This window comes from Sus scrofa, unplaced genomic scaffold, assembly GCF_000003025.6.
Source record: "Sus scrofa isolate TJ Tabasco breed Duroc unplaced genomic scaffold, Sscrofa11.1 Contig59, whole genome shotgun sequence".
NCBI classification, from domain to species: Eukaryota; Metazoa; Chordata; class Mammalia; order Artiodactyla; family Suidae; genus Sus; species Sus scrofa.
Window position 1 is genome coordinate 1,558,367 of NW_018085257.1, and position 27,507 is coordinate 1,585,873.

The 27,507-nt window shown below is 40.8% G+C and overlaps 2 pseudogenes; one reads left to right on the forward strand and one right to left on the reverse strand.

The window, feature by feature from the left end:
• The window catches only part of LOC100620597, a 124,327-nt pseudogene that overhangs the window by 54,765 nt on the left and 42,055 nt on the right, over positions 1 to 27,507 (forward strand).
• Positions 13,420 to 15,555, reverse strand: LOC110258958 (annotated as a pseudogene).

The window sequence follows — 27,507 nt, forward strand, 5'->3', positions numbered from 1 at the left end:
GTGCACACCTAGGACAAAAATGGTCTTTCTTGGAAAACAAAGTATTAATTAATTAGGAGTTCACTTTTGTGACTCAGCAGTAATGAACCCAACTATTATCCATGGCGACATGGATTTGATCCCTGGCCTCACTCAGTGGGTTAAGGATCCAGCATTGCCATGAGCTGTGATGTAGATTGAAGATGAGGCTCAGATCTGGCATTGCTGTGGCTGTGGCATAGGCCGGCAGCTGCAGCTCCAATTTGACCCCTAGCCTGGGAACTTCCATATGCAATTGGTGTGGCCCTAAAAATCAATCAATCAATCAAGTCAATTAATTAATTGCAAGAAAATAGAAATGATAGCTAAAACCATTTTCTGCTTGAAAAACATTAGAATCAAATGGATTCAAAGTGAATTCTTATTTATTTATTTATTTTGCTTTTGGGGCCTCACCCAAGTATATGGAGGTTCCCAGGATATGGGTCTAATCAGGGAACTACAACTACAGGCCTATACCATAACCACAGCCACAACAATGCCAGATCAAGCCACGTCTGCCACCTACACTACAGCTCATGGCAATGCCAGATCCTTAACTCACTAAGTGAGGCCAGGAATCAAACCTGCAATCTCATGGTTCCTAGTCAGATTCATTTCTGCTGTGCCATGACCGAAACTCTGATTTAAGGTGAATTCTATCAAATATTGAAGAATATTTCATGACCCATCCATCCTGCTCCTAGATGGATGTCCCAGAGCAATTTCCATCCTGATTCGTAAAGGCTTGTGCATGATGCTGTCTCATCACACTCATTTGCAGTCATGGGGACTTTGTGGCAATCTGGGGGTCCATCCCTAGGGTGGTAAATAGACAGAAGCTCACCAAGGGTACCATGCATCTGTTTAGAAGCAAATGACTGGAAGTATTTTTTTGTTTTCTGTTTTTATTTTTATGGCCACACCTGGGGAATATGGAAGTTCCCAGGGCAGGGGTTGAATAGGAGCTTCCGCTGCCTGCAGCCTACACCACAGCCACAGCAATGCTGAAACTGAGCTGCATATGTGACTTCCACTGCAGCTTGTGGTAACTCCAGACCCTTAACCCCCTGAGCAAGGTCAGGGATTGCACCAGCCTCCTTATAGTGACAATGTTATGTCCTTAACCCACAGAGCCACAGTGTGAATTACCTGACTAGGAGGATTGATGGCAATATTGATAGATTTTAAAACCATAATCTGAGTGCAAAAGGAAGAAAATCAATAAGTCTGGAATATACGAAGATGTATACAAATTTAAAATGCATCAAAGTGGTGATCATCATGGTGTGTACACATATAAAACATCACATTGTACAACTTAAAGTATTTAGACATGCAACAAATCAACAAGGATGTCCATACACAAAGTTAAACATTAAGCATATTAGAATGGAGGAAGGCAACAGGAGGGGGAGAGATGGTGTATAAATATATGCATGAGTGAGGTAGCCTACAAAAAAAATAAAAAATGGCCCAAGTGTTGGCAATATGTTATGAATTGACGTGTGAGTTAATTCAGTCCTTTGCCTCTGAATTCAGTGAATAAGAGAAATAATTTCAAGGCTTAAGCAGAACTCAGGGGATTTCTCTCCTTCTAATTCTCAAAGCATGATGCCATCAGGAAATATTGATGCTAGGCCTTTGAAATTACTGAAATATTGCTAGTAAGAGAGTCCACATCCCCAAAATTGGGTCCCGTGGTCCTTTGTAATAAAAATTGGATTTTGTCTATATCCTGGATTGAAATGAAAGAGCCAAGGATTCTACTAAGCCTACCAGCAACAGCATTTTCTGTTAGCTGACTTTACTCTCTCCTAGTGGTGTTGGCTATGCTTTTCTTGCATGACTTACTTTATTGATTTACAGTTCACTCAAGACATTTTCACTTAGTGACAACAAAGGGGTTCAGAAGAAACAGGAAGACAGCTCCAATGTTTGAAAACAGGGACATGTGCCCAGGCGTATCCACTGGGTGAAATTTCCCCAGTTTCTTTCAGATCTTACCTAAAATGTTTTGGCATTAAATCATCCCACCAGCTATAGCCTCCTTTTTAAGCTACTGGCTGGCTTGGCTCAAGCTCCCTGTGTGATGCCATGTATTTCCTTTAGCTTGTAATTTCTTGGGGGATATTTGTAAAGATGTAGATTGTTGGAGGTGGATGTGATCTTAAGCATTTATCCATGTCATAGATTTCCTCAGCATGCTTCCTTGGGGGGACTCAGAGGCCACTCCAGGAGAGGTCCAGACCCTGAAGGGAATACTGAATGGGTGGGACTCCAGGTCCCTTTCTTGTGAATCAGAGCAATTCTGCTGTCTAGTGTTTTACATATTAAATTACATGAAGAAATATTATGAAGATATAGTTGAAAACAGCATACTCGCTTTCTGTAGGGAAATCATGAAGCTCAGGGAAGGAGTGATTTACCCAATGCCACAATCTCCCCATATCATGCCCATGTGTCAACTCAGGGCCATGTGTTCGGAAGCTATTCAGAGGTTGGGGTGAGGCTGGAACATCTGGAGTCTTCCATAGTAGGCCTGGCTTTGGGGATGACCAGGGGTGAGGCTGAGCCAACAGAAGCTGGGTTCTACCTGACAGTGTTGGGGCAGTTACATCTGTCCCATTCCCAGAGCAGAGCCTCCTTCCTTGGGGTCTTACTCTCCAGGAACAAATCCTTCCTATGTTATGTAAATGGAGAGGGGGGAATGGAGAAGTGTAGAGACAAGGACATTGGACCTTTAGGCAGGTGACCTGGTTTATAGTCTCTGCTATGCTGAGCCTTATGATTCACTGTTATAAAAAGAGGATATTATGCAAAATGATGTCTCAGCTTCTAATACCCCAGAATTTGTAGGACTTGGGCATAGTGATGAGGTCGAAGATCATAGTTACTTACTCAGAAAAGGGCTGGTGACCCTGGTGTGGCCATCAGAGGGTCCAGGCATCTCCTCCATAGCCTCATTGGCCTTGGTGATGAGGGGAGGAGGAGGGGCTGGGGATGTAGGTAGAGCTCTCATGTTGAGTGTAGGAAGAAAAATGCCAGGCTTAGCATAGGAGCTGACAGTACTCACTACCCTCTGAGAGTTGTGCATGTGATTGTCATCTCAGAGTCTGCTCTCTTGCCCTTTAGAGAAGAAATTATTCAAATAGCTCCAGGCATCTGGACCCCAAGGCTGTCTCTCATCCATAGCTACCATCTCTGGTCTCTGCAGATTCACTCAAATGATGAGGAAGAGTAGGGATGTAGAACGAGGTGGTTACCCTTCATATGACCTCTCCCCAAGGAGACAGCATCTTTCCATCCACCATCTCCAGGGGGCTCATTAAGAAGGAAACTTGGGAGAAGAGTAAAGGCAGTCAAAACTCAGGGTGCCAGGTGACAATTTTCTTTTTTTTTTTGTTTTTTCCTTTTTTAATTTTCCCACTGTACAGCAAGGGGGTCAGGTTATCCTTACATGTATACATTGCAATTACAGTTTTTTCCCCCACCCTTTCTTCTGTTGCAACATGAGTATCTAGACATAGTTCTCAATGCTATTCAGCAGGATCTCCTTGTAAATCTATTCTAGGTTGTGTCTGATAAGCCCAAGCTCCTGATCCCTCCCACTCCCTCCCCCACCCCCATCAGGCAACCACAAGTCTCTTCTCCAAGTCCATGATTTTCTTTTCTGAGGAGATGTTCATTTGTGCTGGATATTAGATTCCAGTTATAAGTGATATCATATGGTATTTGCCTTTGTCTTTCTGGCTCATTTCACTCAGGATGAGATTCTCTAGTTCCATCCATGTTGCTGCAAATGGCATTATGTCATCCTTTTTTATGGCTGAGTAGTATTCCATTGTGTATATATACCACCTCTTCCGAATCCAATCATCTGTCGATGGACATTTGGATTGTTTCCATGTCCTGGCTATTGTGAATAGTGCTGCAATGAACATGCGGGTGCAACAGACATAAAGGGAGATATTGATGAGAATACAATCATAGTGGGAGACCTAAATACCCCCCTCACATCAATGGACAGATCCTCTAGACAGAAAACCAATAAAGCAACAGAGATCCTAAAGGAAACAATAGAAAAGGTAGACTTAATTGATATCTTCAGGACACTACATCCAAAAAAATCAGAATACACATTCTTCTCAAATGCTCATGGAACATTCTCAAGAATCGACCACATATTGGGACACAAAGCGAATCTCAATAAATTTGGGAGCATAGAAATTATCTCAAGTATCTTCTCTCACCACAATGCCATGAAATTAGAAATCAACCATGGGAAAAGGAAAGAGAAAAAACCTACTCCATGGAGACTAAACAACATGCTACTAAAAAACCAATGGGTCAATGAGGAAATTAAGAAGGAAATTAAAAACTACCTTGAAACAAATGATAAGGAAGACACAACCTCTCAAAATTTATGGGATGCTGCGAAAGCAGTGTGCAGAGGGAAATTTATAGCAATCCAGGCCTTTCTCAAAAAGAAGAAAGATCCCAAATTGACAACTTAACCCTCCACCTAAACAAATTAGAAAATGAAGAACAAAAAAGTCCTAAAGTCAGCAGAAAGAAGGAAATTATAAACATCAAAGAAGAAATCAATAAAATAGAGACTCAAAAAACAATAGAGAAAATTAATAAAACCAAGAGCTGGTTCTTTGAAAAGGTGAACAAAATGGACAAACCCCTGGCTAGACTCACTAAAAAGAGGAGAGAAAGAACACAAATAACCAAAATTATAAATGAAAAAGGAGAAATCACAACGGATACAGCAGAAATACAAAAAACCATAAGAGAATACTATGAACAACTGTATGGCAACAAGTTTGACAATCTGGAAGAAATGGACAATTTTCTAGAATCTTACAGCCTGCCAAAACTGAATCAAGTAGAAACAGACCAAGTGAACAGACCGATCACTAGAAATGAAATTGAAGAGGTCATAAAATCACTCCCTACAAATAAAAGTCCAGGACCAGATGGCTTCACAGGTGAATTCTATCAAACATATAAAGAGGAATTGGTGCCCAACCTCCTTAAACTCTTTCAAAAGGTTGAAGAAGAAGGAATACTCCCAAAGACATTCTATGATGCCAACATCACCCTCATTCCAAAACCAGACAGAGATACCACCAAAAAAGAAAACTTTCAGCCAATATCATTGATGAATATAGATGCAAAAATTCTCAACAAAATCTTAGCCAACCAAATCCAACAACATACAAAAAAATTATACACCATGACCAGGTCGGGTTCATCCCAGGTTCATAAGGATGGTTCAACATAGACAAATCAATCAGCATCATACACCACATTAACAAAAAAAAAGTCAAAAATCATATGATCATCTCAATAGACGCAGAAAAAGCATTTGACAAAGTTCAACATCCATTCATGACCAAGACCCTCGCCAAACTGGGTATACAGGGAACATTCCTGAATATAATCAAAGCCATTTATGATAAACCCACAGCAAATATAATCCTCAATGGGGAAAAACTGAAAGCCTTCTCACTCAAATCTGGAACAATTTTCTTTGAATCTGATAATTAGTGGCTTATTATTATTGTGATTTTGAAAGAGATTGCGGTAAAGAGAGAAGCCCTGGACCTGCAGCCATCCCTGGGCTCTTGGGGGATGAAGTGTGGTACTTTAATTATTTCTGCCCTTTAACAACATTAATTAGTAGGTTTGCATATGTAAACCTTAGTAAACTGGAACATAATAGGTATTCAATAAGTTCCTGAAGAAATGTGTATAGTCCTAAATAATCTTGGAGTCAGAAGAAAACTCAGAGATCATCCTTTGCAAACCATCACCCAGAGCAGGAACCCTAGAGTAGCCTTGACAGTGGTCATCTGGCTTGAATACATCTAGAGACAGAGAACCCACTGCTTTCTAACTTCATGGAATCACAAGGAACCGCATCTATAATTTTGGTGTTAAAGCCAGGAGTCAAGAATTTTAAACCTCACATTTCCAATAGCCTTTCTTTTTGTGTTTTTTACTATTTTAAAAATTATTTTTGCTTTACAACATTGTGTCAATATCTCCTGTGAAGCAATGTGACCTAGTCATATATATATATATATATATATATATTATATATATATATATATATATACACACATATATACATATACATATACACACACATTCTTTTTCTTCTATTATCTTCCATCATGGTCTCTCCCAAGAAATGAGATATAGTTCCCTTCAGTTGTAACAAATGACCACAATTTTACTTTTCTCCTTCCCGTGGAATTATTGATTTGTTAAGCAATCAGCAAGCACTCCCTGAGTGCCAGCAATCACGAGAGGTCCTGGGGACACATAGGTGAGGAGACACCAAGTCCCTCTGCAGGTGTTTAAGGATGATGATTACATATTCCTGATCCTCCATGTTTCCATGTCATCTAACTCCTGTTTTCACTGACACCTGTCCCCTTTCCCCCTGCCCCCAGGGCAGACCTTCAAATATTCCCACATCTCTTGTCCCATTCTTCCTCTAACCCATGGTTGACACTCCTGTGTGACAGACATGTCAACAGTAAGGCATAGTGTGAATATTAAGACCTAGGAGTCCCAGAATTCTTCCTTTTTATCCAAAAAAAATTCTGCCTTCGTGTGTATTACAGATTTTGTTTTAAAGGATAATTTTGAAAACAAGATATTGGTGCTAAAGAAAATTTCCAAACCTAAATTCTGATCTACATCATCTATTTGCAGAGGGCCAGCCAAGGCCTCAAGGAGGCAGTTTGGGGATATTCTGCAATGACAGAAGCTGGACTTTTTCCCCTCAGCATCCTCAAACTACGCTCTTCATCTGAAAGGGTAGATCCCTATGGTGTTTCACCCACTCAGAGCCAATCTTCCCTCCCTTTTGTGAATGGAAAGGGAACAAGGTGTGTGGAGGAGCTTGAAGCCCTCAGAGAAATACAGGAGGCAGGGTGGGAAGGATGAGATAACCCATCTTTTAGCCCAACCCTGGCCTTTACTTGCTGCATGTAATTATACCATTAGTTTTCCTTCTTGGTATGAATGAATGTATCAGATAGGAAGGTTTGAAAGTTTCTTACACTCCAGGTTAGAAATATTCTAGGTATAGAGTTGAGGATACCAGCTACTTACTCAGATAAGCAATGGTGAGAGCCAGGGTCACCTTCTCCTCAGCCTTATTGCCCAGTGTCTAGAGGAGGATTGGAGGGCCTAGAGGGAATGTTCAGAGCAGGCCAAGAAAAGGAAAGAGCCCCAGATTCCAGAGATAGTTGTCAATAACTGCAATATTGAGTGCCTGTGATTGTTGCCTCAGCCCAGATATAACATTGTCAATTCCTGAAGTGGCCACTTTTCTTCTCCCTTCTGAGAGGTGACCCCTCCATGGAGCCCCTGGCACTGGAATCACGAGCCACCCATCCATCCCCAACTATCCACCATCTTCCACCTTCAGGCTCCATCAGGTATTGAGGGGTTGGGTGGGGGCTTGGAAGCACCTGACTGTCCTGCATGTGACCTCACTCCAAGGATATAGGAAGCTTCCCCAGTTAGCAACCCTTAGGGAACTCAGGAAACAACTTGCTTGGAGAGAAGTAGATACCTCTGCATAGAGGCAGTTCCATGGTGGTCTAGAGGTTAGGATTTGGTGCTTTCACCACTGTGACCCAGGTCCAATTCCTGATCTGGGAACTGGGACCTCTCAGTAGAGACCAAGGAAACTCAGAATACCAAAGCATTGGTTTTCTTAAAATCCAAGATGATTAGTCCTTGTTAGTTTAGTGATTTCTAAAGAGACAGAGGCAAATGCATAGATAAAGCCTTGGGATTCTCTGAAGAGGTGTGGGAGAATGTAAAGGGTCAAGAGAAGAGTCCAGGTCTTCACATAAAAGTTCTTTGGTGAAACTTTATTAAAAAAGTGTTTTTTGTTGATTAGTTGGTACTTCTATAGCCACACCTATCAACCCATTTATTAAAAGAAAGCTAATTATAAAAACTACACCTGACATAAATTATACCGTTTTAACAATTTTCAAATGTATAGTTCAGTGGCCTTAAGTACACAGATGGACACTTAGGTTTTCTTCCATATCTTGGCTTGGAGAACAATGCTGCAATATTTGATCGTATATGGAATGGGGGTTGGGGCAGCAAAGGGGTACTCAAGTGGCTGGCATCATGAAGTGCAAATATATGTGGGGCAAAATCTAGTGAAATCTGCAGGGGGTCTTGATAGTTGCACCAGCCATGGAGTTCTTCAGTGGAGAGAGCTGCTGGAGTCACTGGAAGAGCAGTTCCCTGGGAACTGTGTTCTCTCTTACTGCATGGCTGACACTGCAAGCCTTGATTTTTCTTCCTTCAACCTGTAAATCTCTATATGTCTCAACCTAGCAGAAGCTGGACCCTCAGCTTGTGTCCCCAAAGGCTAGGGAAGCTATTTTCTCACTTACCACTCTTCCTTTTCATGAGAGGGGAACTCTTTCCCACTGGGGTCTTCCCCTTGGCACCTAGCAGTGCCAGCCTGGAGTATGGACTGATGCAGGCAAATGAAGCTGTTTGTCCTTCCTTTTTTGTGCTTTTATTCTCAAAGTTTTGACATTGGGTTGTTGAAGTCCTTCTCTCTCTCTCTCTCTTTCTTTGGCTGCACCCATGGCACATGAATGTTCCCAGGCCAGGGATCAAACCCATGCCAGAGCGGCTTCATTGACAATGCCAGATCCTTCAGCTGCAAGAGAACTCCTGAAGTCTCTTAAGTAGAGTTGGAATCTCTCCCAGAGCTGCTTTTGTTGGCAGATATCTGTCTAGTTTCTGATCTTTGTGGGTGGGGCATAGATGCTGGGATCTACTGCTCCACCATCTTGGTGACGTCATTCCCCTTAGTATTAGTTCCACAGGTAAATATATGCTTGCTGTTTGTCGCCTGTTCTTAAGTTGCTGTATTCTGAATTATCATGGTTTCTGAAACTTGTACTCTAGTAGGTTCCTAAGGATTACTTGAATAGTGAAAGAGGTTTTCATACTGAAAGTAATTTTGACTAGATATGAAAACTTAGCTCATTTATTCTTTTTTTGTGATTTCTTGGACTGATCCCTTGGCATATGGAGATTCCCAGGCTAGGGGTTGAACTGCAGCTGTAGCCACCAGCCTACACCAGAGCCAGAGCAACATAGGATCAAAGCCACATCTGCAGCCTAAACCACAGCTCACGGCAACACCAGATCCTCAACCCACTGAGCAAGGCCAGGGATCGAACCCACAACCTCATGGTTCCTAGTCAGATTCATCAACCACTGAGCCACAATGGAAACTTCTCATATATTCTTTCTTATCTCAATATGTTTTTGTGTAAGTAGCTGTTGTTTTCATAACATTTTTAATGATAGGATCTTGCACTTCCTGAGCCATCTGGTTCTGTTCCTCTTCTCTACTTTTACTTAGACCTTCTCTTTTTTCCCCTTGTATTATTACTTTTTTTAAATTGTGGTTAAAACTTATGTTTAAAAAAGGGGAAATATGGTCAGGAGTTAAAGGGGGTGGGTATCAATATACGCATAGTCTTGCATATAAAATATGGGGAACAAGGGCCTACTCTATAGCACAGGGAAAGTTACTTTATGGGAAAAGAATAACCTATATGGGAAAATAATCTGAAAAGGAATGGATATATGTATAGTTGATTTACCCTTCTCTGTGTCTGAATTTAACACAACTTTGTAAGGGAACTACATTCCAATAAAATTTTTAAAAATTGTGGTTATTAAACATGTAACATGAGATATTCCTTCTTATATAGTTTCAATTGCAAGGTACAGTATTAACAATAAGCACAATTATTGTACAGCAAGTGTCTAGAACTTTTTTTCATGTTATATGACAAACTCTTTACCAGATGAACAGCAATTCCCCATTGCCTCTCCTCCCCCACCCCTAAGGACAAGCATTCTACTTTCTGTTACTATGAATGTGCTTCTTTCAGCTAATTCACATTAATGGAGTCATACAATATTTGTCCTTCTGGCTGTAGATGTTCCTGGGCCAGGGATCAAACCTGCGCCATAGCAGTAATCTGAGCCACATCAGTGACAATGCTGGATCCTTAACTGGCTAGGCCACTGGGGAATGCTTGATTGTATTTCTTAATGCCTTTGAAAATTAGTTCAGTGAAAGAGTTCCCATAATGGCTCAGTGCTAACAAACCCAACTAGTACCCATGAAGGTGTGTGTTTGATCTCTGTTCTTGCTGTGAGCGGTAGTGTAGTTTGCAGACTCTTCTGCAATCTCTGGTGTTGCTGTGTCTGTGGTGTAGGCTGGCAGCTGTAGCTCTGATGTGACTCCTACCCAGGGAAATGTGCCACAGGTGCGGCCCTAAAAAGCGAAAAAAAAAAGAAAATTAGTTGATGGTATACATTTAGTTTTATTTCTGGGTTCTTGCTCTTGTTCCATTGGTCTTTATGCCAATACCATACTCTTTTGATTACTGTGGCTTTGTAATATATTTTCAAAATATGAGGTTTGAAACCTCCAGCTTTGTTTTTTATTCTCAAGATGGTTTTTGACATTTTGGGTCCTTAATAATTCTATATGAATTTTAGGATTTGTCTATTTCTTTTAAAAAGACAGTTGGGATTCAAGCATTTTCTAGAAATTGCATTTAATCTGTGGATGACTTTGTATATTAGGTACATTTTAATAATGTATAATCTTCCTATTCATTAAGCCTTTCCATGTATTTGGGTCTGCTTTAATTTTTTATCCAATATTTTTTGTTTTCAGTAGATAAGTCTTTTACCTTCTTGGGTAGGTTTATTCCTAAATTATTTATTCTTTGGATGCTACTGACAGGATTGTGTTTTTTTAATTACTCAATGAATTTATTACATTTATAATTGTATAAAAATCATCACAATCCAATATTATTTCCATCCCACAACCCCAGCACATCCCCCAACCCCAAAACTGTCTCCTTTGGAAATCATACGTTTTTCAATGTCTATGAGTCAGTATCTGTTCTGCAAAGAAGTTGCATATTCCACATGTCAGTGAAAGCATTTGATGTTGGTGTCTCATTGTCTGATTGACTTCATTCAGCATGATAATATCTAGTTCCATCCATGTTGCTAAAAATGCTGGTATTTCATTCCTTTTAATGGCTGAGTAATATTCCATTGTGTATATGTACCACATCTTCTTGATCCACTCCTCTGTCAGTGGACATTTAGGTTGTTTCCATGTCTTGGCTATTGCCAATAGTGCTGCAGTGACCATTGGAGTACGTGTGTCTTTTCAAGTCATGGTTTTCTCTGGATAGATGCCCAGGAGTTGGATTGCTGGATCAAATGGTAGTTCTATTTCTACTTTTCAGATTGTTAATTGTTAATGTACAGAATCACAAATGATTCCTTAAACTACTACAGTCTTGTTCCTTTTACATTCCTCCATTGTAACCTCATTATCAATGTCACCTTGTCATTAAAGTCTCATGACCTAAAACCTCATTACCAATGGCCTCCTTGTCATTAAAGCTGATGGAAAATCTTCCAGGCTTATTTTGCTTAAAGTTTCACCATATTTTGATGTGGATTAATAGCTGCTGCCTCTTGAAACTTGTATTTTTGGCTTATATGACTACATCTTTTCAGTCTTCTTGGTTAATACCTCTTTATCAGGTTCTTAAGTGTCAGAAATACTCAGCCCACTTCCCTAGGCACTCCTCAGCTTTCACAGAAGCCTCCTTATTCATGTCATTTACTCCAATCAACAGGTAGAATAGGTTCAAAGAACTAGCTTTTTCTTAGTTCAATATTACAAAAATTGTCAACATTTGCATATCTGTGGACCTATAGCAGAAGGACCCCAATCCATTTCCCTTCACAATATTCTCATCCAAGAATGTGATTACAGCAGTATTATTCCACTGTTGGAGTTAGCCAGCCTCCCAGGTGTCTGTATGGTGTAAGAAGGACTGTGAAGAAGATTCCTGGTTCCCTTGGACTCTACGGAAGCAATTTGCCTAACCTGGCAAGGTGTTCAGAAGGTCTGCTTGGATCTTTCCTCTGATTATATCTACTTTCAAATGGGACTTCTTACCAGTGCTTATTATCAACTTCCAAGGTTAATATCTGGGCTGCTTTGTTTGGATAGCAAACCTTTTATGAAAGTCTCCAAACACTACCTGCCCCAATGTCCTCACTCCTGGACGGCAGCAGGACATCTTATGGGAATTGCCTCATAGTCTGAAAAAGACAACATCAAGTTCTGACTGAGAAGTTTAGGGCTAATCTTTCACTCAAATGTGTTGCTGTGTGGTCACTAATTAAATATTTCTCTTTATTTGAATTTTTTGGAACATCTGTAAGTTCTTAAGTAAAGGATCTCAATTTCTTAACAACTATGTGTTCTTGAGAAAGAGGACTCTGGTACTAATGGCAGAGGGAGGTTTGAACTAAAAAAAAACTTAGGTTTCCTGAGACAATGAACTTTATAAATTATGGAAGCTATCATTAGTGAATTTATTTATTTAATATATTCTATGCAATGTTCATATTCTTTTTTTTTTTTTTTTGGTCTTTTTGCTATTTCTTGGGCCGCTCCCGCGGCATATGGAGTTTCCCAGGCTAGGGGTCAAATCGAATCGGAGCTGTAGCTGCCAGCCTATGCCAGAGCCACAGCAATGCGGGTTCCGAGCTGCATCTGCAACCTACACCACAGCTCATGGCAATGCCGGATCCTTAACCCACTGAGCAAGGGCAGGGACCAAACCCACAACCTCATGGTTCCTAGTCGGATTCGTTAACCACTGCGCCACGACAGGAACTCCAAATGTTCATATTCTAATGTGATTTATGTACTTGGCTGAGCATGAAAAACCTGGCACATAAATAGAGGAAGTGGAACAGCTAGATATCTTCCAGGCTACCTCCCCCAAACTGAGTGATTGGTGGGAGATAGTGGTAAAAGCCAGGCATGCCTGTGCAAATAAAAAGGCTTTTGCAAAAGGAGGGTGTTTCCTGGATGCTGATGGCTTCTTGAAAATTGGAGGTGGACATAGTGAGAGCAATGGCAAGGTCTTTGATGTTGGGCATGAGACATCCCTGTGTTCCATTAGGTTGTTATACAGCTATTATTATTATTGTTATTGTTATTATTATTTTTGCTTTTTAGAGCCATAGTCACAGCATATGGAAGTTCCCAGGATAGGGTTCAAAGTGGAGCCTCAGCTGCCAGACCACACCACAGCCACAGAAATGCAGCATCCAAGCTGCATCTGTGACCTACACCACAGGTCATGGCAGTGAAAGAACCTTTAACCCACTGAGCAAGGCTAGGGATCGAATTCACATCCTCATGAGTACTAGTCAGATTCATTTCCCCTGCACCCCAATGAGGCCTTCTCTCTCATTTTATCTTTAAGGCCGAAAGACTTGTATTCAACTTCAGTTTCTGCCTGCTTATCTTGACTGAAACAAGTTGCTTATCCAGGACATAATGAATATTTCAGTAAGGACACTGGCCACACAGAGAAAAGAGTTAAGAAGGAAGGGAAAAGGTATTGAGTCCTGTGAATTCACACTGTGATGACACTTTGGTGTTGGGGAAGTAAATCTGTTTTACAGATTCTCCTGTTCCCACCTGCCACAACCTATTCTCCCTGACCTCAAATTGAAGAAGACCCACGGGGCTTTTCACTGTCTATCACACACATTACAGTGTTCAATTCTTTTACTTGCTTGGATGGTTTCCACAATTGAAACACTCTATTTCCTTGTCCTTTTAACTTTCATCTGTCAAAATTCAATTCATGCTTAGGAAATATTTAACAAGCCTTTCCTTATACTCTATGGAGCACATGTAACATCTTACAAAAATGAACAGGATTCTCTAGTTCCTTAAGTATTGACCATTGTCAAATTTATGGAAGAGTTGTTTGGATATATTTTTTCCCACTATTTGGGTGGCAGAAACTTTTCTTCTGAAATCTGTATTCCTAGAAGTAATTAGCCTGGGAATGATCATATATCCAGTCAAGGTCACTGTGGAGACCAAATGATCCTGCTGCAAGGTCAGTGCTCTCACTGGGGTTCAACACCCCTCTTATCACCTCTTTGGGTTCCATGTGAAAATGCATAGGAAGGAAGAATAATCTGATCACCTCTTAGGTCACCTCCAATTGTGAAATTCTATCATGTTCTTTCTATGAGTGAATTCTTCCCTTAGTTTCCTGAAACCCCTCTTCATATCTTTGTTTCTCAGGCTGTAGATGAAAGGGTTCAACATGGGTGTCACTGTCGTGTACATAACTGTGGCCACCCGGTCCTTGACCACTGAGTACATGGACAGAGGTCTAAAATAGACATAGATGATACTCCATAGAACAGAACTACCACAGAGAGGTGGGAGCCACAGGTAGAGAAGGCCTTCCACTTTCCGCCTACAGAGGGGACTCTGAGCAATGTGATGATGTTTCTCAGGTAGGAGAAGAGAATGCAGAGGAAAGGGGTTGCAATGACAGCCAGGGTCTCAGTCATGACCACCATCTGGCTGGAGGATGTTCAGAGCAGGACAGCTTTAGCACCGGCTGGGTATCACAAAAGAAGTGCTTGATGATATGGGAGGCACAGAAGGACAGGCGGGACATGAGTATCACATACAGCATGGAGTGCAGGTGAGAGATGGTGCAGGAACCTAGCAGCAGGAGGAGGCAGTGCTGTGGGCTCATAGCCATGTCATAATGGAGGGGGTTACAGATGGCCACCAGCCTGTCTATAGCCGTAGAGGCCAGCAGGTAGCTGTCAGTGTTCCCAAAGCCATGAAGAAGTACATCTGGACCAGGCAGCCCACATAGGAGATGGACTTTGTCTCTGAGAGTAAGGTCACCAGCATCTTGGGCACAATGACTGTGGTGAAGCAGATGTCCATGAAGGACAGGTTCTGAGGAAAAAGTACATAGGGGTGTGGAGCCGGGCATCAGAGTGGATGGCCAGGATGATGAGTACATTGCCCACCAGGGTGACCAGGTACATGATGAGGAAGACAGCAAAGAGCGGTTTCTGAAGCTGAGGGTTGGAAGAGAGGCCCAGAAGGATAAAGTCTGACATGCTGCTGCTGTAGTTCTTTGTCTCCATGTCATTGACTTCTGGAGAGCCTTTGGAGGAGCTCTGGGAGAGATGTGAAGGGCAGTTTGACCTGACTTTTTCTCTCCCTTCCAGCCTATAAAAAAAGAAGCCCATTGCTCATTGTTAGGATATTATTTCAGGAAAGTACAGAGATCAGGGGGTAAAATCCAACAAGTGTAATTTTCAACAATTCCAAGATGCTCCCTACATGAGATACTAAATTTTCCTAGATGTTGTTAGGAAATTCTCAGTTGCCTAATTTTTCTGAGTTTTTCTCAATACTCTTTCTAAAGATTCTTTTGAGGTTACTTCTTGACTGATACCCTGGCCCCCCTCTTCCTTTTTGCTCCTGTCTTGTCTTGGGGAAGGGGCTGCTGAGTCATGCCTTGAATCAGGATGCTTTTATACAGTGGGTCTGCATGAATGAGGTCCTCTCACCATGATCCTCTCCTACTCATAAATCCAGAGGTGATGGTGCATGTGGTCCTGGGCATGGGACATAAGTAATATTGATGTAATCAATTCTCTTTGGTCCCAGGGAGTTCACATGTTACTTTCTTATGGCTTAAGAGCAAACCTGCTTGATATTTATTTAAGCATTTCATTTGGTTAACAGTGATCTGGACACTTGAAGCCTAAGTGTTTGGTTGAGGAATACCACTCAAAATAGGAATGGAATTAACCACTGAACAACACAGGTGTGAAACATTCAGATCCACTGATATGTAGATTTCTTCAATAAATATATAGTACAGTACTACTTCATCTCTGAGTTGGTTGAATCTGTGAATGCAGAAATAGTGGATTTGGAGGGCTGACTGTGAATTTAAGTGGGAATTTTTGACTGCCAGAAGGTTTCGTGTTTCTTATCCCCATATTCTTCAAGGGTCTACTGTCCTCCAGGGAATAGCCTATGGTATGAGTTTATTCCTTTAAATACATACTTCTACTGATTAAAAACTTTATATTTCTAATTTTGAATATTCTAATAATATGGATTATAACCCTTTGAATATAAGAGTCCCATCCCCACCAATACCATGGAAAGAGGAGCAGAGATGGCCTCAGTTACTACTATTGTGTCACATTGCTCAGATGGTAGTCTAAGCCATTGAAGAAGCAAAATGAATGAAAAGGAGGCATAGATATCAGATAAAATGAAACTGACACTTAAAAAAGTGATTGGATTTTCCATCTAGAAAATCCAAGAGAAACGTGAAATCTTTACAAACCTATGAAGATTTCACTGATGTCTAGATACAAGGTAAGTATACAATTATTGATACTTTGCATGTATTAGAAACATATATAAAAGTTTCAATTGGCAATGGGATGAAAGTCTAAAATAGAATTAGGAATCAACCTGAGAAGGAGGGACAAATAGGTGAGAATAACTTCTGTTACAGGACTATAACAGAATAGAAATGATGATCAGAATAAGTGGAAATACTATACTCCAAAAATGGAAGATTCAGTATTTCAAATGTCTGTTCTTAGTCTCCACAGGTGCATGATATCATACAGTATTTGTATTCCTCTGTCTGACTTATTTAACTTAGCACAGTGCTTTTAAGGTGCATTCATGTTGTCATACATGGTAGGCTTTCCTTCTTTCTCATGATTGAATCTAAAAAAGACAAATTCCTGGAAACAGAGAGTAGAATGGTCATGGCCAGGGGCTGAAGAGTGAGGAAATGGGGAGATGTCAGTCTGGGTCAAAGGTACAAACTTCCAATTAATAAGATGTGCAAGTTCTAGGGTTCCATAATGGTGCATGGTGACTACAGTTAACAACACTATATTATATATTTGAATTTTAATAAAAGAGTAGATTATTCACATTTTCATTTAAAATGCATTTTGAGGAGTTTCCATCATGGCTTAGTGGTTAATGAATCTGACTAGGAGTCATGAGGTTGCAGCTTGATCCCTGGCCATGCTCAGTGGGTTAAGGATCCCGTGTTGCCTTGAGCTCTGGTGTAGGACACAGACACAGCTCAGATCCCGCATTGCTGTGGCTCTGGCATAGGAAAGCTGCTATAGCTCTGATTAGACCCCTAGACTGGAAACCTCCATGTGCAGCAGATGAAGCCCTAGAAAAGACAAAAAATAAAAAATAAAAATAAAATATTTTTATGAGATGTCATTGACATATAACATTGTGTAAATTAAAGTGAACAACATGTTGATTTGATACATATTTATATTGCACTATAATTACCAGCAGAACATTAGCTAATGCCTCTGTCACCTCAGGTAATAGTCATTTCTTTCTTTGCAGTGGGAATAAGTAGGGTCTTGTCTCTTAGCTACTTTTGACGTGCATATCTAATTTAGTGTTTTTGTCTATAATCACAATAAGTGATCTACAGCACTTATTGAACTAATGTTTGCACTTTTGTGCTCTTAAACAACATTTTTCCAGGTCCCCCAATTCCCATCCTGGTGACCACCATTCTTTATAAGAGAGTAGATCTTAGATGTTTTCACCACACACACTTCCACAGAGATAATGGTGTGAGGTGATGGAGGTGTTAACTAACTCTACTGTGGCAATCATTTTGCAGTTAATGTGTGTCAAATCATCACATTGGACACCTTAAATTTACACAGTGTTACATGTCAATCATATCTCAACAAATCTGGACAAAAAGTCAATTCTCAATTTAATCAAATTCACGTCATCTACAATAACACACTAAGGGAACTCAATGGGCCTTGAGAGGTCCTTCTCAAAGTCATCTACATGAATAAAAGGCCAAGGAAACGCAAGATCATTTTGAAAATACTGGACTAATAAGAGATGACTTTTCTAATGGAAAATCAAAGCACATAATAATGGAAAACAATAAGGTAATTGTACACACAGAGAAAAATAAATCAATGGATCTACATAAAGAATTTAATGTACCTATATTTATGTATGTATATATATCTAGATATGTATAGAATATGTAATATTTATTTCATAGCAAGAGAGAAATGATGAACTATGAAAGGAGTGACATTTATGACACTGGCTGAACATTTAGAAAAATAAGGCTAGATTTCTCTGTAACCTGAACATAGAAATAAAACTCATACCAATCAATTATCTAAATGTAAACAATCCAAACCATAAAATATACTAGCCTAAAATAAAGGGAACATTTGTTATGGTCTCAGATTGGGGATGCCATTCCAAGCAAAGAAATAAAATGCAGGTTCCATGAAAGACAAAATGCTTTAATGTGAAAATTAGACCAATAGAGACCCTAAGAAAAGGTAAAATAGAAACTCTAGACTCCAAGAAAATATCTATAACACATTCGCCAAAGAAAACATATAAGATTTTCAACCTCATTGGTGATTGAAAATATAATTTAGACTTAAGTACAATTATCATTCATTGGAGTGGCTGTAATTTTTTTTTAATATCCAAGGAGAAAAAGACCCTCACATACTCTGGTAGTGAGGAGGTTATCAAAATAGACCTTTTGATAGTTTCCATCAGATCTGAAACCTGCCTCTCCTTATTCAATAATTCACTTATAGAAATCTGCCCTTTAAAAACAATCATATATGTGTAGCACAAAATTATATACACAGATTTTTTGCAGCATTCGTTATCATACCACATAAAACAATGCAAACAAATGAACAAAGCAACCCACAGATAATGCAACCCAAATATCCACAAATGAACAAAACAACCCACAGATGAATGAAACAACCACAGATAATGCAACCTAAATATCCAAAAATAGTTTAATTATTAAAATAATTTATAGTGAATTAGCCTTACTTCATATCACACACTCTAAAGAGTTTAAATGAGTAATGCTAGTAAATATTTATTTACTCAATAGACACACTGAGCTAAGTCTTTACATGTCTTTTATCATTTTATTGTCTCCAAATACTAAGAGATAGGCACCATCATATCACTATTTTACAGATTAAAAAAATGAGTTTAGCAAAATTAAACAACTTAGTAGCAGAGCTGGTATTTGAGTTCAGGCCATCTGATAGCAGAGCAGGAGTGATTCCTCGCTTGGCTATGCCATCCCTGTTACACTACTGTCTGTGATATTATAAGTGACAAAAACAAGTTGCAGAACAATGGATATAGAATAATCTCATTTGTCCAGAAAGATGTCCCCTTTCTATGCTGTATTTGTGTGGTGTGTTGTTTCTGTGGTGTCCTTGTCTCCTGAAGTGAGAGGGAGGGAGGAGGGATGGGGGATTTCCTTCTATATTTAACTTTTAAAAACTAAGGGACTCATGTTTCTTTATTAATTTTATAATGAAAAGGTGAATATTCCCCAAAATTCCACTGCCCATAGAACTAGAGATGTGGACATATTTTAAAGTTTTTTTTTCTCTGCCTGGATGTATACACATCTTATATTCAGAAATGGGGTCATTTATCCATAAAACTTTTTCCTCCCATCACAAGAGTGTTGAAATGGATGTTTGTGTATGTAAATATTTTGCATTCAGGAGAGGTTTCTGTGGCAGCACACAGTATATCCTTGGAGATGGACAGCTGAGTTGGAGCTAAGAATGTAGAGTTGTTTTTGTTTTTGTTTTTGTTTTGCAATTTAGGGCTGCATTTGCAACATATGGAGCTTCTCAGGCTAGGGGCCAACAGGAGCTACAGCTCCTGGCCTATGTCACAGCTCACAGCAATGCCAGATCCAAGCTGCATCTGTGACCTGCACCACAGCTCATGGCAATGCTGGATCTCTGACCCACTGAGTGAGGCCAGGGTTTGAACTTGCATCTTCATGGATACTAGCTGGATTCATTTCTGCTGAGCCACAATGGGAACTCCCGGAACATAGACAATTTTAGTAGGTACCCCCAATCTGAGGCAATTATCCTTTATCCTACTCTTGGGAAATGTATTGATTTCACTCTGGACTCTTTCCCCATGTCTTTCCCTTTGTCTGGTAGCGTCAGTTCTGGGAGTTTGTTTTCCCTGGTGGTGAAAGGCTATCCCACCCTCCTGGGTCCTGAACTTGGCATTCCTCAGATCTATGTGACATTTCTCAAAAGAGTAGGGACCCTCCTTTCCATTTAGCTGAAAGTGATAACACTGTATATTTCCTTATGCCTGGGCAGGTCTATTCCCCTCAAAGTACCATCAGTTAAGATAGGGGTGTTTTAACTTTCTGCCTGCCGACTCCTGTTATTGGAGACTCAAATGACATTTGTATATTACCATGTACCAACACCACAGCAAATTGTGTGCATGAAATCAATTATACTTTAATAAAACTATAAAAAAGGAGTTCCAGTTGTGGCTCAGCAGGTTATAAAACCAACTAGTATGCATGAAAGTGTGAATTCAATCTCTGCCTTGCTCAGTGGGTTAAGGATCCCAAGTTGTTGTGAATTGCGGTGCAGGTTGCCTATGTGGCTTGGATCCTGCATTTCTGTGGCTGTGGCTTAGGCCAGCAGCTGCAGTTTCAATTTGACCCCTAGCCTGGGAACTTCCATGTGCCACAGGTGCAGCCCTACCAAAAAAAAAAAAATGCAAAAGCGGAGTTCCCATCGTGGCACAGCAGAAATGGATCTGACTAAAGACCATGAGGTTGAGGGTTCACTCCCTGGGCTCACTCAGCGGGTCCAGGATCGGGTGTTGTGAGCTGTGGTGTAAGTCAAAGAGGCATTGCTTTGGCTGTGGTGTAGGCCATCAGCAACAGCTCTGATTAGACCCCTAGCCTGGAAACCTCCATATATGGGCACAGCCCTAAAAAAAAAAAAAAAAAAAAAAAAAAGCAAACAAACCAACAAAAACTGTCAAAAAAAAAAGTATTGCAGAGCCTGGAAGGTTTGCAGACCTAATATTCACAGATAATGAGCACACTGCTGTATTGACCGTCTCTGATAACTTTTCAGAGGTAGACCTGGAAAGAATTCAGTGACTTGTGACTGCCGTTGGTTGAGCAGTCTCATGTCTAAAAGTCAATTTCCACTTACCTGGAATGCCTGATTTTTGCCCTCATGTTAAACTCATGTTATCTGATGCCAGATCATGACAGATGTTACTTATTTTGGCATGAAAATGCAGAGTCCACGAATGAGAGCACTCGAACTCAGAAATGAACTGTCTGTACCTCTTCCTAAATATTTAGCCTCTCCTTCCCATGCACTTGGTTTTGCATGACCCATATTATGTGGGGGTAGGATGCTGCTTTTTCAAGACTTGGTGATGATTAAGAAGAAACATAGAGTTTTTATTCACAGTCAATGTAAGAGTAAAATGGAAATGCTTTTCATGTCTTTCCAAAGTGCAATGTAATGGCTTGATTGGATTATGTGTGTTCTTAAATTTACTTTTATTTCTATACATTCCTCCCCCATCCTCCTGTTATTTAAATATGATACTTCATGCTAACACACTTTGACATGGTATAGGACTTTGTAAAGGAATGTGATTACGGTTAGTAATAAAACATTTTGTGTTACTGGTAAAGTAAAAAAAACAAGAAAGTTGAGTGAGAATTTGGTAATGGTTTCTATAATGCTCTGTACTCTTGTTGCTTGTACAATAAGCTGTAGAAATGACATTTAGATGATGGCGCTTGTCATCAGTCAGTGGCTGGGAAGGACTAAGAGGGACTGGTACCTCTCCAAGTTGTTTAAATCACACTATGCCTCCTTAAAATGTATTTGATCCCTTTCTTGATAGATAGGAAAGAGAGACTATTTATATACTTCTCTACTTTCTCCACTGGAATTTTCTACTCTTTGGACATTTATCATCTCAGATCAATTTTCCCTCCCCTGATTCCTAACCACATATGCAAAGTCCTTCGCTTCACTACCAGCCGACTTGAAACCAAGGAACAGAAACTTGGAGCATAGAATGCACCATCTCAATGGGGCAGCAATGTTTTTAGTGGGTAAAACACTTTGCAAAATTATCCATCATTCACATGCTGCTCCCATGAATGAGAAGGAGCAGTTGAAAAGTGACTACAGTGAAGGAAATGTAGTGGACATGCACTGGACAGATTCTGTGCTCAGCACTTGTCTCCTGGAATCCTCACAGTAGCACTTATGTTAGTAGCATTATTATTCTTTTTTTGTAGATGAAGAGACTGAAGTTCAGAGGGTCACACAGCCTGTGTACCTGAGACACAAATCTAGGAATGCCTGATTTCAGATTGTGTGTTTCAAATGACTTGATCAAACATCTCTCCCAGACCATCATCTTGTGTAGAGAACTAAGCTGGCATGTCATTTGCAGGCAGAAGATCTCTGCCTACCAACAGCCTGAAACCTCCTTGCTGACCTGCTCCTCCTCCATCCTTTGCTCCTCTCACCACAGTAGGCCAGAGGCTCTGCTCTCTTCCTTGCCTTCAGATCAGAACAGCTGTGAAATCTTTGGACCTCAGCTCAGGCAGATTCTGAGCAAAGGCTGTCTGCTTTCCCATCATCAGTATGTGACCTTAGAATCTTTCCTAAGCTCCTTTCTGGTTTTTTTTTTTTTTTTTTTTTTTTTTTTTTTTTTTTTTTTTTTTTTTATGGCCACACCTGGGGCATTTGGAAGTTCCTGGGCTAGGGGTCAAATCTGAGCAATAGCTGCAACCTACACCACAGTCAGGGCAACACTGGATCCCAGCCACATGTGTGACCTATGCTGTAGCTGGCTGTAATGCTGCAATGCTGGCTCCTAAACCCACCAGGTAATACCAGGGACTGAACCTGCATCCTCACAGACACGGGGCTGGGTATTTCACCTGCTGAGCCATAATTGGAACTACCCAGTTTTTAAGTCTTTTTAAATTTTTTTCATTTTTAAAAATATTTTGAAATATAGTTTATTTACAACATGATGTTAATTTCTGCTGTACATCATAGTGATTCATTTATACATATCCACATAGCCACTCTGTTTTAGATTCTTTTCCCATCTTGGGTATCACAGAATATTGAGTAGAGTTCCCTGTGCAGTACAGCAGGTCCCTATTCACCACCTGTTCCATATACATCAGTAGGCACATGCCAAGCCCAAGCCCTCAATCCTTCTCTCCTTTCCTCCTTGGTAACCAGAGGTTATTTTCAAAGTTCGTGAGTCTGTTTCTGTTTTGTAAATAAGTTTAGTTGTATCATTTGTAGCAACATGGATGGACCTAGAGATTATCATACTAAGTGAGTAAGCCCAAAACAAGTATCATAGAATATTACTTAGAGGTGGAAGCTAAAATATTGAGCCCAGGTTTTCTGAAACCCAGATTCTCCTTGTCTCCTCTCTTCCCACTGCCAGTAGTAAGACAGGTGTGCAGGCTGCTGGACAGGGATGTCCTGATCAGGGGTCTTCAGGGCCCTTTTCATGATGGTCTTTCCCTCCTCACCTTTCTGAACTCTCTCCTCCCTCTTGAGGTTTCACTCCCCTATAACTGTAAAGCTTTACTTTGCTGCTGTTATTGTAGATGTCAAGGCAAGTGGACTTTTACAATATACCCACTGGAATCCTTTTTGTGAATAATTGCCTTGTCTCTGTCTTAATATATGTTGGTATGCATCTGATTCTCCCAGAGGGGCTTATAGTAGAATTGTTGTGGAAAGCCAGTCTCTTGTGTCCACTGCCTCACCCAGGTATCTCCACCTTGAGACCCCCACTTCATTGCAGCCCCTTCCCACGTGTATTCTCAATCCCAGTCATGTCCTAGTTAAGAATCACACAGTGTTTACACATGCCACACACTGTTCTAGGAACTTCACATACACTGAAACCTTTAGTCTTTACAGACCCTGCTTTACAGATAATGAACATGAGGGAAAACAATTGATGTGAATTCTGAGGGCCACACAAGTAGGTGGGTGGATTCTGATGGCTTTAGTGATTTTGCTCTTAGCCCCTGCATTATCCTAACTTTTTTGTTCACCTGTTCCCTTGCTGACCCATCTCCTGGCTGAGATAACTGTGTGGCTGTGGGTTGTAGTATATGGGTGGTGACCTTTAAGGCAGGAGCCAGTGCTTCGCCCAGAGTAGGTTCTTCAAAAATGTGGGATCTGTGGTTCAAAGGAGAGAGAGGAAAAACTAGAGGAGGGTCAATGTTTCCTGGCTTTTGAGATGAAGGAGGGAAGATGGGGTTAGGATAAGATCACAGGAAGAAGTTAACACCCAGGCTCTGTTCCCAAAGACACCCCTCAGCCTGCCTACCTGTGGGCTTGTCAGAGGAGATTCTGGGTCCTGACCAGGCCTGGGGTCCTGCTGACAGGTTGTGATCAGGCTCTGAATCTCTGAGGCAGGAGGCAACGTGAAGTGCTGCTCTAAGTTCAGGACCCTGCTGGTTCTTCTCTCTGTCACAGTGGGAATTGCTGACAGCAGGGAGCCCCAGGGGGGTGTCCTCCCCTCAGCCCCCAGCCAGCCAGAGCCCTGGGGGAGGATCCCTGCAGCCTTCCCAGGAGGGAGAGCCTTCCTGATGCCCTCCCTGAGCTCTGTGTCCAGGAGCCTTGGAGTCTGGACTCCACGGGTGTAGCCTCTGTACCTGGGAAGGGCATTGGAGCCACAAAGCCACAGGATTGGAGCTGTGTTCATTCAGGTCCATGTGCACAATGCACGTGTGTGTGCTGGTACACTGTATGTGCTGTCTGGACATGCTTGTGCTCCTGTGAGTGTCAGTGTGTAGACAGGATGGGGAGATGATGACCTCTGATATCTCTGAGCATCTGTGTCTGCTTGGATATGGTGTCTAGGTGCAGGTGTAATGTGATGGGGCAAGGGATTAAGGTACAAGCTCTGGAGCCAGATGAATAGAGTGAGATGCTGGCTCTGCCTCTTACATGCTGTGTGATCTTTTGCAGTAGTCACCCTTTCTGAGCCTCATTTTTTGTTGCTGTTTACCTTTCTTAAACATTTTGTTGTTTCAATTTCTTAAGCCAGATTTCTTTCTTTTGAATCCCAGTTTCACCATGATTAAATGGGCAAGTTATTTAGCTTCACTAACCCACCTTGTCATCATCTGTATGTGAAGACAACTTTTGGGTTTATTTTTTTTTCTACTTTTTATTCATTAACTCACTTTTCTTTTAGTGCAATCTAGGTTCACATCAAAACTGATCACAAGGAACAAAGTTTCTCATATCCTCCCTGTCCGTATACATACACAGTCTCTCCTGTTGTTAACATCCTGCATCAGAGTGATACATTGTTGCAGTGAATAGGCTTATGTGGTGTAACTTTCCACATAGTGGCCAGGTGATATTAGCCTTTTTTCTGGGTGTTGTGCATTCTGTGTATTTGCTAAATGTGTAGTCATTGTAATCACAGAGAAGTGTTTCATAAGATGGTTTCACTGCCCTAAAAACCCTCTGTGCTGTCTGTCACCCCCTCCCTCCATCCCCCCAAGACCTGGCAGCCACTCATCTGTGTACTGTCTGCATAGTTTGCCTTTTCTAGAATGTCATTTAGTTGGAATCATATATCTAACTGTATTTTTGGATTGGCCATTTTTAGTTGTGATAGGCATGTAAAATTCTCCCTCTTTTTCATGACTTTATAGCACATTCCCTTTGGTAGCTGAATCATATTCCACTGTTTGGATGTCCCATAGTTTATTTATCCATTCATCTGCTGAAGGACATCTTTGTGGCTTCCTGATTTTGGCTCTTATGAATAATGCTGCTATAAACATCCATGTATACTTTGTGTGGACATAAGATTCCAACTGCTTTGGGTAAATAGCAAGGGATATGATTGCTGGCTAAGGGTATGTTTAGTTTTATAAGAAACTGTGAAACCACCTAACTGTCTCCCAAATGGCTATACCATTTTGCATTCCCACCAGCCAAGGATGAGAGTTCCTTGTTGCTCTCTGTCTTCCTCAGCTCTCGGTGTTGACAGTTCTTGATTTTGCCCATTCTAGTGGGTGTGTAGTGGTATCTCCTTGTGGTTTTCATTTGCATCTTCCTGATAGCATATGATGTTGAGCATCATTTTTGCTTGTTTATTTTCCATATGTATATCTTCTCTGGGGAGTTGTCTATTCATTTTTTTTTCCGTTTTAAAAATTGGGTTGTTTGCTTTCTTATTCTTGGGTCTTAAGAGTTCTTTATACATTTGGGCTAACAATCCTTTTTTTTTTAGATTGGACTTAGGGTTATGAAAGGGGAAACCATGGCAGGGGGAGGGATAAGTTGGGAGGATGGGATTAACAGGTACATACTAGTAAATGTAAAATAGATAACTAACAAGGGCCTATGATGTAGCCCAGGGAGTCTTGCCTGGAATATAATTATCCCTCAACTAACATTAGTAATATGATGATGATGGTGTACATGTCCCCAGGTCCTAAGTGTCCATCTGTCCATCTTCCTGCTGGTTCCCATTCCCTTCTCCATCCTCCTGAGCTCTGTTCATAGAGCTTTGACACATCTTAACAACCATGCATGTTCCTATGGTGACAGACACTGTACGTACTGGAATAGGAGCTGTTTCCTGACCTCTAGGCAGGCACATCCCTCTGTACTCCTCTGGACTATCCCATGGACAGCTCCAAAGGAAACATTCCCAGTGGAATGTACTTCTCATACTTGCTCCTTTCTGTTTCAAAACCTTCTGCTTTATTTTTTAGGGCCTACTTTAGATAACATCTCTTTGGTAAAGTTTTTCTGGACTTTTTAGATAAGCTAAGCAAATACTTCCTGTAGCCTCCTACAGCACTTTGCTCACTTGACATCATGTTGCATTGTATTTGCTTCTGTCCCACCTGGTGGATGGAGACTTCCCTCCAGGCTGTGAGTCCTTTTGAAGGCAGTGACTGTGTCCTCTCTGAATGTGTATCTCCAGTGCTGAAAATCCCATGTAACACATAGTACGGTGCTCAGTAGATATCTGTTAAGTGAATACGACTAGAATCCAGAAGCAGACCTACATGAAAAAACATTTAGCCTTTTTTTTTTTTTTTTTTTTTTTTTTGCCATTTAGCATTTTGTTCTGTTTTCTTGTTTTTAGGGCTGCACCCACAGCATGTGGAAGTTCCCAGGCTAGGGGTCAAATATCAGCTGCAGCTGCCAGCCTATGTCACAGCCACAGCAACACCAGATGTGAGCTGCATCTATGACCTTTGCCACAGCTTGTGGCAATGCCAGATCCTTAACCCACTGAGGGAGTCCAGGGATTGAACTGGCATGCTCATAGATACTAGTCAGGTTCTTAACACTCTGAGCCACAATGGGAACTCCTATTTAGCCTTTTAGCATCTGGTGGAAAAGAAAAATTGTGGGATGACATTCAGTTGGAAGAAATATGTTTGTTTATTTATTTTGTCTTTTGTTTTTTACAGCTGCACCCATGGCATATGGAAGTTCCCAGGCTAGGGGTCTAATCAGAGCTCTAGCCTCTAGCCTACTCCATAGCCCCAGCAATGCCAGATC